The following is a 9193-nucleotide window of genomic DNA, read 5'->3' on the forward strand; positions in this document are numbered from 1 at the left end:
TTCATCCACCCCACCACCCCCTTCTCCATCTTCTCTTTCAGCAGCTTTAAGAAATAAATGCTCATCTATAATAACAGCATCGTCCACCAAATGTTCAACATATAAGTGAACTTCTTCAAATGTGTAAATCTCAACAACATTTATAAAATCTACAATTTCTGCATCTCCATTCAAAGATATCAATTGGTCATGATGGTCACCGACGTTATACCAGAGTCTAAAGTCATTCAAGTAACCTAAATCACGAACCAACTCTTTCATCTCCCACAAACTCAAATAGTCAACGTCGTACGCTCTTATTTTATGGACGTCACCATCAACGTATGAAAATGGGTTATGTTGCATTATCCCACCATGATTCATGTGAACATACGAAGAAAGTCACAAGTTCATGCAATAAGCAAATAATATTTTGCTAAGTGTTTTCTATACATATGCATGTAAAGCGGCTTACATAAGATTGAGAACATGCAACATTGTTTCATTTCATGCAATACGTGCTCTTTAGTGTGTGGTCCATGCTCTCTTTAAGGTGGTTCATGCCCTTATACATGTTTGTTCTTCTATCCAAGGGCAAGACTATGTCTTTCTTTAATCACAATACCAAACTACCACCCCAGCCAAGTTGTAATTACTCCCAACCCTCTCTATGACCCACAATCTGTTGTCAAAGGACAAAACACGACAAACAAAAGGTACTATGGACAAAGTAATTACAACCCAAAAGTTGACAACAACAATGGAATAAAGTCAGATTCCATTCCAACCACAACCAATATGGACCACACCCGATGCCAACAATGCAATAAAGTATGTTTTGTAAGATTCCAACACATTATATATTGTATATATAAATCCAACACAGATTCGACAAAAAATTTGGGAATGAGAGTTTCGACAAGCATCTGACAATAGAACAAAAAGCGGAATAAAACTAGAAGAAAACTGTTCCACACTGTTAGACCAGCACAGACCACAAAAAAGTATAGAAAATTACCTTGGATGGGTTGCTGGCCGGTGGGTCTCAGTTCTAGGTCAGAAAATGGGTGGACGCCGGACTGCTAGGCTCGACGATGGATTCTATCGCGCCGATGGGTCTCCGTTCAGCCGCTGCGTGGGTCGGTGGGTATGCCGGGGATTGAACATGTCGGTGGTTCGTTTCGTCAGGGAAGAGATATGACTTGGGGGTTATATTTGAAACCCCCAAGTTTCCAAAACTCACCGTTTTGGATGTGACCAAAACGGTGAGTTTTGGTCCTACGTGTAAACTTGGACACGTGGGATCAACATTTTTTGTCAATCTGGCATTCGTGAAACGCACCGTTTAGAAGGGAATAACGGCAGTTACAAAAGTCTGACGGCAGGGATTTTTCTGGTATTTTAATTGGCCCAGGGAGTAAATTTTCGAAAGAAAAAAACTTAGGGACTATTTAATTTTGGCGCGTTGACTCAGGGTTGTATGATATATTTACCCTTATAATTATAATAATATTTATACATATAACATAATCAATTGATCATTAAATCACAAATTTTTTTTGAGATAATTAAATCACAATTTGAGTATTAATATATTATCACTATAATTTATATAATTATATCACATGATCAATTGATCATTAAATCATTTGATAATATAATAACAAATTATACATATATAATATGACATAACTCATAAGTCATAAGTATGCAAGTTCATACTAATACAATAATCAAGTATCTTGAGACTTAGTTCCAATGTATACTATAAACTTATAAGTCCATATATATTATAAATTATAATTATACATTATGCATATATGCAATTATGCATATTGAATAATATAAATGTATAAAATCAATAACAATTCAAATACTTACTAAAGTGAATCTGTAACGCCCCCAAAACATGGAAGGGTTATTGGCAATTGCCTCAGTTAAACCAACTTGTGGCTAAATGAGGAATCGCCCCTCTAAGCATTTCAGAGTAATGCATTGGAATGTGAAATATAATCTAAGAAGAACTATAAATCATTATGGGACAAGTATATTCTTCGAAATTAAAGACATGGAGCAACTAATAATAATGTAAAACAAACATGATAGCAGCATGAAGATTCTAAAGCAAGGTCCGTAGTGGCAAACATGCCATTGCTGGGTTCTAGTAACAAACTTCCTAAAAGGGTAATAACAGCGTAAGTCTAACGACTTAGTAAGTAAGCCTCACAATTAGGTATGATTGAGCCCATTTAAGTAGAAATAAACGTGTAGTTTTAGTAATCATTTGAAAAGAGGTGTTGTCTCCGTTAATACACCATAAAAGTATTATTTGGTTAAAAAAGAGGGTGATGTACTCCCAGCGACAATCGCCTAAGTATTTAATGTAGGAAAAACTAATGCTTTATAAGTCATAACTCACATGTATGGTCTACCTAAGATATTACCCCTTCTAAGGAGGGTTGACGATGTCCCGAGGGACCTATAATACAATGCCGGTACCCCAGCCATTGCACGGTCTACCGTACATAACATTAGTGGCACGACCAAGTCCGACCTCGGGTGGCCCACACCACTAATGATGTCCATCCTATAGTGACCATCCATTGGGAATGGCTACATTTTGGTCACGAAACCATTGGATCCAAAGCTCACATAACAACACACACATTTGACCATAGAATGAAGTTTATATAGTAAGCCCATGGCCATTATACTACACGTACCGGTATACCATGTCATACGATGTATCTTGTTATTGAGTTAATAAAGCAGTTACCAAGTAGATACAAAAATGTAGACATACTCATATCATACTCGTGGTCAGTCAACTGACATATCTCATATTTTTAAGAAAGTATTCGTAAGTGTTTACTTACCTCGTATGCTCGTTCGAATCCTTCGACATTGCTAAATCTTGCTATAACGGAATATAATACACTGTTATACGTAATACTAGAGGATCCTCACGAATAAAATACTAGGCCTTCTCTAACCAGAGGCTGGCTAAACTCTAAAATATATACGAACGAGGGTTAAGGCAAATGCCTGGCTCCTTGGCCATACGTCCGGTCAGTGAGTTAGGCAAAATGACAAGGCTTGGACGGTGCTTTAGGGGTACTACATTATTTCTAGGCTTCTATATCACTTCTAAGGTAGTAAATAAACTCATGCAACATAAGAGAACTTAACACCCCGAAGTTGAAGGAAGCTTTTGAAAACATTATTGTTTTTGCAAGAAAGGCTTAATAACAACTATTTGGAAAACTCTCATTTTTAAGCAAGGACAGAAACAATAATGGAAATATAAAATGGGCAGGAGGTTACCTCAAAATTAGGGAGGGACAAGAGCTCCTTCTCACCAAAAACTCCCTCTCTCTTCACCACTCTCAAGAACACAATCTCTTAGGGTTTTGGCAGCCTAGGGTCATGCCAACAGGTGGAAAATGGCATGTGGGGTGGAAGGGGATATGGGGATATTTATAGGGGAGGGGTGCTACCAACTCTTCAGAAAAGTAGCAGACATTCGCTAACCCTAGCGTACGTCCAGTACTATTTACACAATGGATAAAAGGGTTTAACGCACATTCTGGGTATTATCCAAGGGTTTTCCAAAAAGCAGCGTACGTCTGGTGTGGTCCCCTAGCGTACGTCTTGTACTATTTGCAGAGTACGGCGTACTATTGGCAAAGTACGTCCGGTGTGGTCCCTTTGCGTACGTCCTGTACTACAGACAAGAGCATACGTCCGGTTCCCTGGGCGTACATACGGTCAGAAATGGTAGGTTTGGGTTTCACTTCAATGGCTTCATGTCTATGTGTGAGGGCTATGTGTTATGCTCAGATGGCTTTGGGTTTTCTATTTATGGCTGATTTAGAAGGCTATTAGCTCATTGAGTATTGGATTTTAAAACTCTTTTTCCTTTTTAAAACAACCTAAAAAGTCAAGGTATTACACTCTCCCCTTCTTAAAAGAATTTCGTCCTTGAAATTCAGTTTTAGTAATAAACAAGATCCTCCCGGCGGAGAGGGTTTTAAAACCCTTAAAATTTAGGATAGAAGAAAACAGTCTTGAAAAGAAACATACGGTTTGAAAAGATCGGTAAGGTGTAGGCATTAAATCAGAGGAAAGAAAGAAAAGAGACGAAACAGTCGTATACAAATTGCTATCACCAAGTAAAGCAAAACATCAAACAACTAACCAAGCAAAAGTCTATAGAAATTGTCCTACGACGTCGTCTACGATCTACTAATCGTTGACTTGGGGTGCCTTATGTACAAGGGCTCCATCTTCCATGGTTGATGCTCGGGCTCCGAATGCTGTAATCTCTCACGTCAAGCAGGGGTCTCGTTAAGTGACTGTGAATCTGCGAGAGTGATCCTGGAATTTCATTTGGAAAGTCGTCGATAGTTTCCCTTGCTCCCAAGTGAAGTTGCATACGGACTGTGGAAGTCTATCAGGTGTGCTGTAGATGTACTCGGGTTCAAGGTCGTTTGCTGGTATAGATGAGGAGGCTCTATTAGCTGCACATCCTCATGGTACTGCCCTCGATGTTCGTGGCGCTGGTAGTCGATGGTGCTCCTAGTCGAAAGGCGTAAAGGTAGGGAACCTATCCTACGTAACAGCAAAGAGATTCTCGACTAGAAGAACTCAGCTAATCATCTCGTGGTATACTAGTCAGTCGTCGTGCTAAAGGGAATGTGAGGTCGCGTAAAAACTTCCGAACTACTTCAACGACGGCTAGCCCACATCGGGCATATCCGTCTTTCTTTCTACAATGATGTTGTAGCTGTGGTAGAGAGAGTTGTATCGGTGCTCCATTTTGGCGACCCTACAGCGTGTGCGGTTGTAAGAAAACTAGGCGTCGTCGGTGTCGATGCCTTGGGCAAAACATCCTAAGCAGAGCTGAGAGCTAAAGACTTGTCTGAAACGGCTTCTTCCTCCACCTCCTCCATCTTGAAATCAGAGTCGGAGTTAGGATCCTGATCCTTCTAGAGCTGGCTCGGGTCCTACTGAATCGGGTAGGCAAAAGAAGATGAAGTTGTCGCGCTCACTATTGATCATGCCTAAAAGCGTCACTACCAAATCTAAGTGCAACCTTAACAATAACTCACCTAACTATAAAAGTGGTGACCTAGTCTTAGACACAGAAATCCCCCTCAGGTGTTAGGAAAAATGTAAGGTGGTATCGGAAAACATTGGGATAAAAACATGGTGGGGTTGCAAAAGGTAATCAGATCATTTTAGACTCTTAGGCCAAATACGTAAGTTTGACTAGATGAGAGTTGGTGGGTTCCAAACGTCGGGGTTGACTTTAATCTCAAGATTGTCAAGAGGGGTCTTTAATGACAAGGGTGCCCTTATGGCGAGAGGTGGGAAATATGGGGCCATCTAGGGATAGGGGCATTTCGGTCAAGAACACCAAAATTGACAAGATATTTGGTTCCTTCGAGTAACCCAAAATAATGGTGACTTCAAAATGCGAGGGCACCTACGTACTTGATAAGTCATGCAAATTTTAGGTCTAGGCCTTGAGGCCATTTGGTAATTTTGTAATTAAAGAATATAGCACCAAAACGAATGGTGTCACCCTTGGGTAGTCTAATACAACGGTGTCCTCAGGATGCGAGGATACTAGGGTGATTATAAAATTTAAGGCTTAGGTCTTAGGGGTATTTTAGATTTCCAAATTCTGACCAAATACAGAAATTTGTTTGGGTTTAGGTTGATGGCTCAAGGTGTTCGGTACTGCCTTAAGGGCAAGTCCTCATAGTGGCGACCTAAAGATGCGAGGTTACCAAGGTATGAGAGTTAGAGTTTTAGGGTGAAGGTATTTATGTCATTTCTGGTTCTGGACAAAATGGCAAAATTCAAATGGCTAGGTTCATAGGTTAGGCTTTAAAAAGGTTTGAGGCTCAATTTAATAGGTAGGCCTGACCCTTTAACAAAATCGGGTCTTCCCCAAATTAGGCGAAAACTCCCAATTTTAAGAGTAAAGGGTATGTTGGTAATTTCTAGATCCAGGTGAAAAACTCCCGAATCTAGTCAGTCTAGATCGAGCTTCCAATTAATGGGTTTGGGCTTTCTTGAGATCATGAAAGATGGATTTTTGATTCAGGGCAAAACCCTAAAATTCAACGGCTAGGGTTTAAGGTTGGTCAACGGTGGAGCGAATGGGTTTTGTCCATAGGGTATTTGGGTTACAACTTATGCATCAATTGCATGGTGGGGTAAAGAAAATACAAGCATTTTGGACTTAGGCAAAAATCCTCAAGGTTCAAAAAGGGAATGGGTTCTGATTACAACCACAACTATCCTAACACAACAAGTAAACGTCTAGATGCTCAATCCTAACCAATAATCAAGGAAGGATAAAAACCCAATTCGAAACCCTAAAATCATAAAACTGGAAATTTCAAATTTAAAACGTTTAGAAGCACGTGTTTTGTTTAAAGATGGGATTTAAAACTCAAGGAGACATGGCTGAAAATTTTCGGGGAGATGTTTGGCTTGAGATAAAATGGGAGGAATAGGGTTTGAAGAGTGCTCAGTCGTCTTTTAAAAAGAATGCATAGGGCTCTAGGCGAATGCTTGGACTGAGGCCCAAAAATGTGTGTATATATATATATTTTAAACCAACAGTTCAGAGGCCAGGTATTTCCTTAAAACAGTTGGGGTATCGAAACAAGGCTAGTTGAGATTGATAAGAAAATCGATTTTTGTTAAACACGAGGTACGAGTGAAATTCATTTTCTTTTTGAAATTCATTTTGGAAAACACATGAGCATCTATTGTAAAACGTACAACTAAGTACGGTGCATAGTCTAACCATTGTACTGCTAAGTACAACGCGTAGTCTAACTTCCTCGTAACCGTCTATCCAAAAGGCTGCCCAACCTCTAAGTCTAGCACTCCATGGTCGTTTCTACTGATGGGTCTACTTCTTAGTCCTTGTCAATGCTGGGGAGGAAAGCGGCCTTCTGTTGGTCGGATCCGTCTGGCACTGCTCTTGCCTTCAGCAGTAGGATCTCTTCATGCTTCATTTGGGTATTCGTCCGAAATCTGAGTCAGATGTTTGTGTATCTCCAGCTTCCTTTCCTTGCCGAGGTAGGGATTATATCTCCTGGGAACAGGCGGAAAACACCGTACCGCTGAAATGATGCGATGCTTCCTTTTTGCCGTTGTCTAGCTGTTCTCAAATAGTTGTCAAGCGTCAACATTCATCGCTCATCTAAATGTTAAGTAGGATCAAGTGCCCATAACGTAGAGCATGTGATCTGTTTCAATCTAATTCTAAGCAATCAAGTGGGCTATTACTCTAGCCCGCACCTCAATCTAACAACAATCAGAGAACCTAGGTCTATCCTATGCTCCATTCTTGAAGATTCACACCCAGGGTATTGTAGCCTATTTTCAAATTGTCAGCTCTGGTCAGCAAGACCGTATGCTTTGATACCACTCTATAACACCCCCAAAATTAGCCTTGGCTAACATGGCGGGGTTACTGGCAACTGTCTCAGTTAAACCAACTTGTGGCTAAATGAGGAATTGCCTTTCTAAGCATTTCAGAGTAATGCATCGGAAGGTGAAATACAATTTGAGAAGAACTATAAATCATTATGGGACAAGTATATTCCTCGGAATTAAAGACATGGTGCAACTAATAATAATGTAAAACAAACCTGATAGCAGCATGAAGATTCTAAAGCAAGGTCCGTAGTAGCAACCGTGCCTCTCCTGGGTTCTAGTGACAAACTTCCTAAGAGGGTAATAACAGTGTAAGTCTAATGACTTAGTAAGTAAACCTCACAATTAGGTATGATTGAGCCCATTTAAGCAGAAATAAACGAGCAGTTTTAGTAATCATTTGAAAAGAGATGTTGTCTCCGTTAATACACCATAAAAGTATTGTTTGGTTAATAAAGAGGGTGGTGTACTCCCAGCGGCAATCGTCTAAGTAGTTTAATAGACGAAAAACTAATGCTTTATAGGTCATAACTCACATGTATGGTCTACCCGAGATATTACCCCTTCTCAGCGGGGTTGACGCTGTCCCGAGGGACTTGTAGTACAATGCTAGTGCCCCAGCCATTGCACGGTCTACAGTACATAACATTAGTGGCACGACCAAGTCCGACCTCGGGTGGCCCACACCACTAATGATGTTCGTCCTATAGTGACCTTCCATTGGGAATTGCTGCATCTTGGTCACGAAACCATTGGATCCAAAGCCCACATAACAACACACACATTTGACCATAGAATGAAATCTATATAGTAAGCCCATAGCCATTATACCACACATATTGGTGTACATGTCATACGATGCATCTTGTTATTGAGTTAATAAAGTACTTACCAAGTAGATACAATAACGTAGACATATTCATATCATACTCGTGGTTATTCAACTAACATATCCCATGTTTTTAAGAAAGTATTCGTAAGTGTTTACTTACCTCTTACGCTCGCTTGAATCCTCTGACATTGCTAAATCCTGCTATAACGGAATATAACACACCGTTATACATAATACTAGAGGATCCTCATGAATAAAATACTAGGCCTTCTCTAACCTGAGGTTGGCTAAACTCTAAAATATATGCAAACGAGGCTTAAGGCAAATGCCTAGCTCCCTGGCCGTACGTAAGGCTCCGAAGGCGTACATCCGGTCAGTGAGTTAGGCAAATTGCCAAGGCTCGGACAGTGCTTTAGGGTTACTACATTATTTCTAGGCTTCTATATCATTTCTAAGGTAGTAAATAAACTCATGCAATGTAAGAGGACTTAATACCCTGAAGTTTAAGGAAGCTTTTGAAAATATTATTGTTTTTATAAGAAAGGCTTAATAACAACTCTTTGCAAAACTCCCATTTTTAAGCAAGCACAAAAACAGTAAGGGAAATATAAAATGGGCAAGAGGTTACCTTAAAATTAGGGAGGGACAAGAGCTCCTTCTCACCAAAAACTCCCTCTCTCTTCACCACTCTCAAGAACACAATCTCTTAGGGTTTTTGCAGCCTAGGGGCATGCCAACAGGTGGAAAATGGTGTGTGGGGTGGAAGGGGATAGGGGTATTTATAGGGGAGGGGTGCTACCCACTCTCCCGAAAAATAGCGGACGTCCGGTACTATTTACACAGTGGATAAAAGGGTTCCGCGTACGTTATGGGTATTATCCAAGGGTTTTCCAAAAAGTAGCGTACGTCCAGTATGGT

This window comes from Corylus avellana, chromosome 9 (assembly GCF_965113065.1).
Source record: "Corylus avellana chromosome 9, dhCorAvel1.hap1.2, whole genome shotgun sequence".
Classification (NCBI taxonomy): Eukaryota; Viridiplantae; Streptophyta; class Magnoliopsida; order Fagales; family Betulaceae; genus Corylus; species Corylus avellana.